We start from the raw sequence: 10,165 nt of genomic DNA, 5'->3' as shown, positions 1-10,165 counted from the left end.
TCAGGGACACAGTGCAAAGAACTTCATGATAAAATGATCTAATCTCATTTCTCCACACTTTGAACTTGATTTTCTGTGTGGTCTCTTCAGAGACTCTCTGCAGACTCAGCTCAAGCTGGATGCTGAAAGGAAAGAGGCTTCTTTGTTCTGACTGATCAGAGCTGAGAATTCTAGGACCAAGTGCTCATTGGAAATGTCGATGTCCTCACCTGGTGGCTCCTGGCCCTATGATGCTAAGATTGACCCTTAGCTCTGTCCCTGCCTCAAAGGCAAGGGCCCTTTAGCTCCTCAGTCTGAGAAGAGACTCTGGTACTGAGTGAACTGATGGAACAGGATAGAGCTTGGCCTGGTTGCTCCAAGGAGTGTCCAAAATAAACAATACGGACAAGTGCATTTCTGCATTGAATGAGCAGATTGTTTAAACTAAGGAGCTGTGTCTTCCACTCGCCAATCCTTGTTTCCATGTGGTGTGAATTTACAGACCACCCAAGGGGCAGAAACCCTTTTTCACAGAGGCATCAGGAGGGTACAAAAGAGTCTGCCCAGCAGCCTGGCATTTAGTAGAAATGTTCTGGTGTGCATCTCTGTAAGAGCATTTGAAATGGAAACAAGAAGCTGACTTTCCGTAAAGGAGATGACCCTCGTAATGGGGGTAGGCCTTACCGCATCAGCTGTAGGCCTGAAGAGCAAAGACTGAGGTTTCCTGGGAAGAAGGAATTTGCCTCAAGAACAATGAACCATTATGTCACTGTTCTTGCTTCTAAACATAAGCAATCTTATGAGGTGAACATTTTAGAAGCTTTTATCAACTGACACAATTGTACATATTTTTAGGGTATTAGTGGTGTTTTGATATATACCTATAACCAAATATACTATTGGTTCTGTTTTTCTGTACCATAGAAATTCTGCCTGAGTTTCCAGTCTGCCAGGCTTCCCTGTGCGTTTCAGACTGCAGTCTGCAGTCCTGGCTCTCACTTGACTTTCCAGCCTGCTGGCCAGCCCTGCAGGCTTCAGGCTCGCCAGCCCTAGCAATCATGTGGGCCCATCTCTTTAGCATAAATATACTATTAGTTCTGTTTTTCTGAGACAGGGTCTGTCACAGATACATCCTTCCCACAGCATCTAATGGGCTGGAGACAGTGGACAAAGGAAATATCCCTCAGCTATAAAGTCTGAATGGGGAGGTTCAGCTTCTCCAGGTTCTAGGAGAGAAAACGAATTCAAATCCCAGGCTCCAGGCAAAATGACAGTAAGGACAGTGCCTAATATGTCTGGCACTGTGCAAATGCTTTAAGCATATTATCTCATGTAACTTTTAAAAACCAGACTTTATTTTTTAGTGTAATCTTAGGTTTATAGAAAAAACTAAGCAGAACATATAGGAAGTTCCCCAACACCTCTGTCCTCTTTGTGATGAATGTCTCACATTGGTGTGCTGCAGCTGCTGCAGTCGGGGAGCCAATCCAGAAAATTCTTCTCCGCTGAAGTCAAAGGTTGACATACTGGTTCACTGTTCACTGTAGACTGCTATGGGTTTTGATAAATGCATAATGCGCAGAATACTTTCCCCAGCCTAAAAATCCCCTGTGTTGCTCCTGTTCATCTCTCTCCTTTATTTAATTTTGGAAGCAATCTTATGAGATGAAAATTTTAGAATCTTTTACTGACTGACACAATTGTATATATTTGCCGGTACTAGTGGTGTTTTGATATAAATACAGTGTACAGTGATCAAATTGGGCTCATTAGCATATCCATCACCTAAACATCATTTCTTGGTGTTGGGAATATTCAAAATCCTCCCTTTCAGATATTTGAAAATATGTTACAAATCACTGTTAACTAACTACAGTCGGCCTGCAGGGCCACAGAGCACTAGAACTTGTCCACTTGATCAAGCCGGGATTCTGTGTCATTTATCCAACCTCTCGCCATCCACACCCCTGGCCTCCCCAGCCTCTAGTAACTAAGTTTCCATCAACAGATGACTGGATAGAAAAAAAGCAGTAGACTACTCAGGGTAAGAAGAAAGAATCCCTGTCATTTGCAGCAACCTGGGTGGGCCTGGAGGACATTGCGTTAAGTGAACTAAGCCAGGCACAGAGACAAATGCCACGTGTTCTTGCTTATGTGGGAAGCCAAGAAAGTTGATGTTCTAGAAGTAGAGAGTAGAATAGTGGTTACTAGAGATGGGATTGTATAGGTGCCATCGTAGCTGAGAACATCCTCTGTGAGGTGCAGGCGTAGTTACACCTGCCACATAGCGTCACTGGAGTCTTCAGAGAGTCACTCACAGCGGCCTTGAAACAGCCACAGTCTGCGTGGACTTGGGGTCGGGAGCAGCTCTGAGTTGTCGGACCGGTGTGCTTATGAGGCCAGAGGAGGGTTTTCCCTTCTGAGGCTGCTTGCTGCTTTACCGCTCGGCTCAGGAGGAGAGGAACCCTAGTTCTGGCAGCAGCAGCCATCAGGATTATCCTTTAATAAAGACAAGAAGAAGCAGGAAGATGGCTCCAAGGACAGCGGCACCCGGCACTTGCTTGTTTTCCTGATTTCATTTTAGGCTCCTGACTTTGACATAGAGTGGAGGCCTGCAGTGGCACAGAGTCCACAGAGCCCTGGCCTAGGTGGTAGTGACGGTGGTGGTGCTGGGGCACGGGGGAGAGAGGGGGTCCTGGCTGGGCCAGAGACAGCCTTTGAGAATCTGGCCTGGCTGCCACCCTGCAGCATTTCCCCAGCTTCTGAGACCGGGTCCCCATTTCCTGAGTTTCCGTGCTGCCCTCACTGAAAATGAAGTCCTGCCCTCCCTGCAGACCCCTGATATGGGGCCCTGTCACTGTCTAGCTGGGGTCTTTCTCCTGGATCAGAAGCCTGAGTCCCCAGAGGCCCCCTATGTGCCTATTTCAACCTGAGAGGAGCCTCCGAGTGGAGGCCTGGCCTCCCATGGCAATCCATCCTCAGGGTTACACCTGCTTGGCGACCACCTCCAGACCACGGCCTGGGCCACCTCCAGCCCCTCATTCCTTATCACCCAGGGCCTTCTGAGGAGGCCTCCTTTTGTGTGACAGTGTGGACAGCAGTTTCCAGAGTGGCCGCAAGGTCTTTGAGGGCAGAGCTGTGTCTCTCCACTGTCCACACGACTTATACAGCAAGGTGCCAGGGCCCTGGCCATGAAGATATGGAAGCTTCTAGAAGTCACCCGGCAAGCTTCTGAGAGATATGTACCTTTGCCCCCACTCCGCCTCCAACTGCAGATGGGGATTCAGGAGGTCAGGCAGGGAGGTTGGGCGTCTGTGTTTCGAAGTTGTTCCCCGGGCAGCTCCCTGAGGATGGCATGGGGCAGACTGTCAGGGAGCCCGTCATAGCAGGACAGGCACCATGGTACTTGAGCTGGGACCATGACTCCTCACTAGGAGATGGGTGGGGGCCCAGCCTGAGGTATTTGGGAATGAGGTCACGGTCAGGGAGCGTGCTGTGGGCACCAGGCTCAGGCCTCCTGGCCAGACTTGGAGGGTGGAGCAGGAGCTCATGTTGGCTTAGTTGTTCCAGGAGAGTCTGTTTTCCTAAAGGAAAAAGAATCACTCTAATGAGTCTGGAGCCCTCCTGAACGTCTAACAGTCCCCATTCTGACTGGGAGCACTGGCTGCCCGGCCTCTGCTCCAGCCCACAGAGAGGACTCCAGACTGCTCAGGCTGCCTCCTAAATGCACGACGCGCGAGTGTCCCTAAAGACCCCAGGCGAGGGTCGTCCAGCAGAGGGCCTGAGTCCAGCAGTGGGAGTGGGAGTGCACGGCACAGGAAGGAAGACTTGAGTTCTCTGCTCTTCTGCTCATCTTACTTCTGACTTGCAGAGTTCTGAGTTAGGATGGGGGTAGTTAGGAAGTGCGCATCTTACCTCCTCCTCATGTGAGGACAGTGACCCTGGCTTTGTGGGTGCTCATTGAATCTTTGTTCATTTCTTAACCGTCAAGAGTGAGGTGTGTGTAGAGGGCTAACGAACGTTGTCTGAGTTGATACTTAGCACATACTAATATGCAATATGCCTCCAAATGCCGCTATGCAAAGCCCTGACTTTGGAGACCTGGTTTGCTGCACGTCAGCAGGAACAACATCTGGGTTCTGGTTGACCTCTGCTGTGTCAGCCCCAGGGCCAGCTTGACTGGATGAAACTGACACCAACCCACACGTGTAAGTAGAATATGAAAGCTCAAAGGTCCAGCAAGACAAGTATTTAGCAAGTGGACAGGTTTTAATCCCAGCCAGGGGAAAGACAGCAACAAAAACAGGTAACAGGAAAAAAGAAGCGTGAGAAATAGGGACGCTTTGCCCAGCCTGTCCTCAGTAGGAAGATGAGATTTTTCCAGCCTAAATCCAGGAAGGGCCATCACCCCCAAGCCACAGCTCCTGGCCCTGGAGCCAGTTCTTGTAGTGGAAAGAACTTGAGCAAAAGGAAGCTCATGCAGTCTCTGTACTCGAGGCTGAGATGTGAGAATTTGCAGATATGCTGAGCTCTCTCTACAGTTAGGATGGGGGTGGTGCCAGAAGTGAGCAGGCCAGCATGGGCCTGATATGGCCATAGGAAAGAGCAGAATCAGGATGTGGGGCTCGGTGGAAGACCCCAACCTTGAGCACGACCAGACCGGAGGTGGCAGCATCCAGCCCCACTATGGATGCACCTGCGTGCTTGGTGTGATCTTTGGAGCACAGCCCCTGACGTGTGTCTGCTACACAGCAATAGCGAGGAGGCCAGTGCAAACCTTGTCTTTGGGTGAGCTGTCATTAGAATCGGCTTCTCACTTGCAAAACAACTCCCTCAAGTCCCTAGCTCTCAATTTCCTTTTTCTTTTTGGTGGAGAGGAGGGAACTCGCAGAAATCTTTCATAGATTTGGGGGGGTTTATGGGCTGAAGTCTTAAGTACTTTCGGAAAACACACACAGATTTTGCTTGCCTCCCCCCAACAATTTTGAACTTTTTTCCCCCGTTACTGTGTCCATCTTTCCATATTCTGGGACTGCCTGAAGAGCAGATGAAAATTTGTTGTTTAGATAGAGAAACCAAGGCACAGAGCTTTTCAGAATTTTAGACAAAGTCAGAAGTTCATTCTCTAAAAGTCACTAAGAATAGTCAGCATAATGAATGAACCCTCACATCTGCAGGAACACCCTACATAAAGAGGTGGCTTATTAACGTATCACGGACAGAGACTCAAGTTTGAACATGGTAATGAGACACGGCTTCAGGAAGGCAGGCTGAGACTATTGACCTTAAAGAAGATCATAGCACAGGTGACGGCTTTGTAACTTTCCAGTCAGGATATAATTTTGTTTGTGGTGATTTATTTAAAAGAGGATGAGAGAGTGAGAAGATTTGTGTATATTCAACAGCACACGAATCAGGGATGGAAGCCTCTGGAATTTTTGTTGTTGTTACTTCGGTTTTGTTTTTACCTTTTTATTTGGAAATCATTTTAGGCTTACAGAAAAGTTCATGAATACTAAGAAGAATTTCCAAGTATCTGTCACCTAGATTCCCCAAATGTTAACACTGTACCACTTTTGCTTTTTTTCTATCCCTCCCTCTCCCCTTCTCTTCACACTTGTGTGTGTGGATGTATGTAAACGCCTGTGCTGTTGCCATAGCAAACATCCAGTTTTACTCAGGTGGATTACTGGCTGGGGAGGTGGTGTGAGATGCAGTGGCTTGGTGGGTATGCTCATGGAGATTATGGGGAATGGGATTAATGGCCCTTGAAGTTGATTTGTCTCATTATTTGCAAGTATTGTTTCTATTATAATGATGAAGTATTATGGCTGGTTTGCCATGAACTCTTAAGATTTCCCAGTTAAAGCATGTTTGTTTTCACTGAAAAGGAAATATTGTGGTGGTTTGTGGGATTGAAGACCTTTGGTGGTTTTAGAGATACAGTAAATCCCTGAGTTACAAACATCTGACTGATGTACAACTCACACTCATGAACAGAGGCTATTACAGGTAATGGGTAAATGTACTTGTTCCAACTTACGTACAAATTCAACTTAAGAGCAAACCTTCAGAACCTACCTGATTCATAATCCAGAGACCGCCTGTTCCTAAAAGGGAGGAACATAGAGATTGTGTAATTGAATTTTAGTGTAATCGGCTCAGTGCTGTAGGCGTTAGCCCTGTTGGGTTTTTCTTAAACGTGCCTCTTTTCTGAGGATGATGCTCACAGGCCTGTGATGATGCCTGTGAGGAGGTGAGGGATGGAGATGCTTATGACACAGTGGTTGTCACCACTTGCACAATGAGACCAGTCCTGGTTACAGAATCAGAGAAACAAAAGCAAAGTCAAAAAGGATGGTTTTCTGGACATATTTATATATTGAGTATAAAGCGTAATTACTTTCAGCCTGCCACTTAACGCTTCAACAAAGAGCACACAAGTTAACATGACTATTATGATTTTAAACATGAAAAATCATCTTCTAAGTGGTATTTACTCTGCTGTGTGCTTTGGAGGTTCTCCCAGTTAATGTCAGCATGACGAATCACTCATTCTACATTGTTTTCCAAAGTCTCTCATGGTTTAATGCAAATGGACTAATTTTTTATAAGGAAAAGAAATTAAGAGTATTCATACAGAAAAAAGAATGCTTTTGATTTTTTAAGATGGAACACATGAAAAAATGAGAATGGATTCAAAAGCAATTTATAAGATGAATTAGTTTTATGAGGGCAGGGGTGAGGAGAAAGACACAGGAGGGAGAGGGAGAAAGGGGCAAAGGAGGGTGAGGGGTGACCCGCCAGCATCGATGAGGGGCTGAGTTTGCAGAGGAGGAAGTGAGACCCAGGAGACAGGGACAAAATTGACTGGCAGAAGCTGTATGTTTCTTCTTTGCTAAACTTGCACCCAGTATTGAACAAATGATTGCATTTAGCTCTCTGCGTCACCACAGTCTCTCCGTGCACCAGACCAGCACAGTACTTGTCACCTGATAGCAACAGGAATGATGCAAAGGTGAAGAATTTTGCTTCAGAGTGTGAAAAGGAGTTTTCTCTTGGTAATGGTGGTTGGATGATTCAGACCAATCATGCCACTGAAAATAACCACCAAATATTTGAATGACAGTTCAAAAAAATTCCTCAAAAGCAGCAAAGACCTAATAAAATAATAAGGAATTACTGGGTTAAAATTCAGTAGACGAAAATCCCGAGAGGTGGCCTTCACATTTGGGAGTACTTTTGACCAAGAGGCAACTGAAAATCTGAAGCATATGTTTATGAGAGGAGGTAGCACTTGGTTTTGTTTTGTTTTGTTTTGTTATTAGCCCTCTGAGATTCAGGAGACATGAAATTGGAACCCAGGGCCCACCAGGAAAAATTTTCTCATGCTTAGGTCTGAGACTCAGCAGAGCTACACTCTAGAGATAAGGGGAAATGGAAGTAAACAGCTCTCCATGAACGGTGGACCAGTTATACACCATGGGGAGGGGTGGGAGGAGGATGGGCGGAGGGACGGTGTATTGGTGGGACCACACCTATGGTGCATCTTACAAGGGTACATGTGAAACTTACTAAATGTAGAATATAAATGTCTTAACACAATAACTAAAAAAATACCAGGAAAGCTATGTTAACCAGTGTGATGAAAATATGTCAAATCGGAGAACAAGCCAAGATGGCGGCCGAGTAACAGCTTCCCTGCAACAGGGCACGGTGAGTCTGGGGAGATAAGACTCCAGGCCTCTCTGGCTGATGGGATCTGCCTATAATCATCCCTTTGAGGATACAGGGAGTCAGCAAGGGAATTCTGGACCCCAAGAGGAGGACAAAAACAGTGGAAAACTGGTTTCGTGTGTTCGATCGACCTAATCCCGCCAGCAGCAGTACAAGCAGCAGTGAGACTGCAAACCAGAAAGGCCTTACCTGTGAACTATTTCAGTGTTTTTGGACTTGGCACTCAGTTGAATTGCCTTGGGGAGAGCTTGAGCAGGAGTGCGGAGAACTTTGGGCATTGTCCAGGGCCCCAGACTGAGCTGCTGAGCTGGGCAGCAGGGAGCCATTGGGAGAGAACTGTGCCAGCAAGCTCAGCCCTCAGAGTCACAGAGCAAGGATTGGGCGGGAGCTAGTAACCTATTGACTAAGCAGCCTAAAGGCGGGGACTGAGCTGCCTTACAGCCTTAACCCTCAGGGGCAGAGTGAGACCAGTTTAGGCACACTGCAGCCTTGGGCTGTTGCTCTGGGTAGAGTGCCTTGGCACAGCTCATAGCAACCTCAAACTCCTCGGCTTGGCGCCGCCCAGACCTCCATAAGAGCTGCACTGTGACCCCTGACCCACGACCCCCGCCCACCGGGCCTCTGCATGCCCTGTCCAGGAACTGCGGGAGCCGCGCAACCCGGCATCCTCCCTCCTGTACCCTCCCTGCCTCCACACCGTCCTGCTCATCTGGCCAGGGACTCTGGTAGCTGCGTGCCTGCCGGAGCCTTCTCTGCCTCTGCACAGAGCCCTTCTCCTGGCCAGAGACTGCTGGATCCTTGGGCTCTCTGTGCCAAAGACACTGGGTGCCAGGCACTCCCAGAATAGTGCGCACCACCTCCTGCCCTGTTGCTGGATTTGGGTGTGTCACACTCCAGAGCTGCTTCCACAACCAGAACTCCCTGGCTGGGGCAGCCCCAGAGGAACTACACAGGGTCACTCCCTACAAAGATCTAGCAACAATAGAGTGATCCTGCTGGGGTCTAATCTTGGAGAGATACCTCCCCAACTCTGAGGACGGCCAGAGGCAAAACAGCATGGTATTGGCACAAAAACAGAGAAGTAGATGTCTGGAACAAAATAGAGAACCAAGAGATGAATCCAGCTACTTACCATTATTTGATCTTTGACAATCCAATTAAAAACATTCAGTGGGGAAAAGATTCCCTATTTAACAAATGGTGCTGGGTGAACTGGCTGGCAACCTGTAGAAGATTGAAACTAGACCCACGCCTTTCACCATTAACTAAGATAGACTCTCACTGGATAAAAGATTTAAACTTAAGACATGAAACTATAAAAATACTTGAAGAAAGTGCAGGGAAAACTCTTGAAGGAATCGGCCTGGGTGAATATTTTATGAGGAGGACTCCCCAGGCAATTGAAGCAGTATCAAAAATACACTACTGGGACCTGATCAAACTAAAAAGCTTCTGCACAGCCAAGAACATAGTAAGTAAAGCAAGCAGACAGCCCTCAAATGGGAGAAAATATTTGCAGGTTATACCTCCAATAAAGGTCTAATAACCAGAATCCACAGAGAACTCAAACATATTAGCAAGAAAAGAACACATGATCCCATCTCACAGTGGGCAAGGGACTTGAAGAGAAAATTCTCTAAAGAAGGCAGATGCACGATCTACAAACACATGAAAAAAAGCTCATCATCCTTAATCATCAGAGAAATGCAAATCAAAACTACTTTGAGATATCACCTAACCCCAGTAAGAGTAGCCCACATAACAAAATCCCCAAACCAGAGATGTTGGCGTGGATGTGGAGAAAAGGGCACACTTCTACACTGCTGGTGGGAATGCACACTAATACGTTCCTTCTGGAAGGATGTTTGGAGAATACTTAGAGACCTAAAAATAGACCTGCCATTCGATCCTATAATTCCTTTACTAGGTTTATACCCAGAAGACCAAAACTCACAATGTAACAAAGACATCTGTACCAGAATGTTTATTGCAGCCCAAATCATAATTGCTAAGTCATGGAAGAAGCCCAAGTGTCCATCGATCCACAAATGGACTAGCAAATTGTGGTACATGTATACCATGGAATATTATGCAGCCTTAAAGGAATATGGAGACTTTACCTCTTTCATGTTTACATGGATGGAGCTGGAACATATTCTTCTTAGCAAAATATCTCAGGAATGGAAGAAAAAGTATCCAATGTACTCAGCCCTACTATGAAGCTAATTTATAGCTTTCACATGAAGGCTATAACCCAACTATAGCACAAGACTATGAGGAAAGGGCCAAGGAAGAGGAAGGGAGCGGGGAGGTTAGGGTGGAGGGAGGGTAATGGGTGGGGCCACACGAAGGGTGCATCTTAGAATGGGTACAGGCGAAACTTACTAAAGGCAGAATACAAATGTCTACATACAATAACTAAGAAAATGCCATGAAGGCTACGTTGAAC

Source organism: Nycticebus coucang, chromosome 5, assembly GCF_027406575.1.
Source record: "Nycticebus coucang isolate mNycCou1 chromosome 5, mNycCou1.pri, whole genome shotgun sequence".
NCBI classification, from domain to species: domain Eukaryota; kingdom Metazoa; phylum Chordata; class Mammalia; order Primates; family Lorisidae; genus Nycticebus; species Nycticebus coucang.
The sequence above is the reverse complement of the archived record's forward strand: the minus strand, read 5'-3'. Positions refer to the sequence as shown.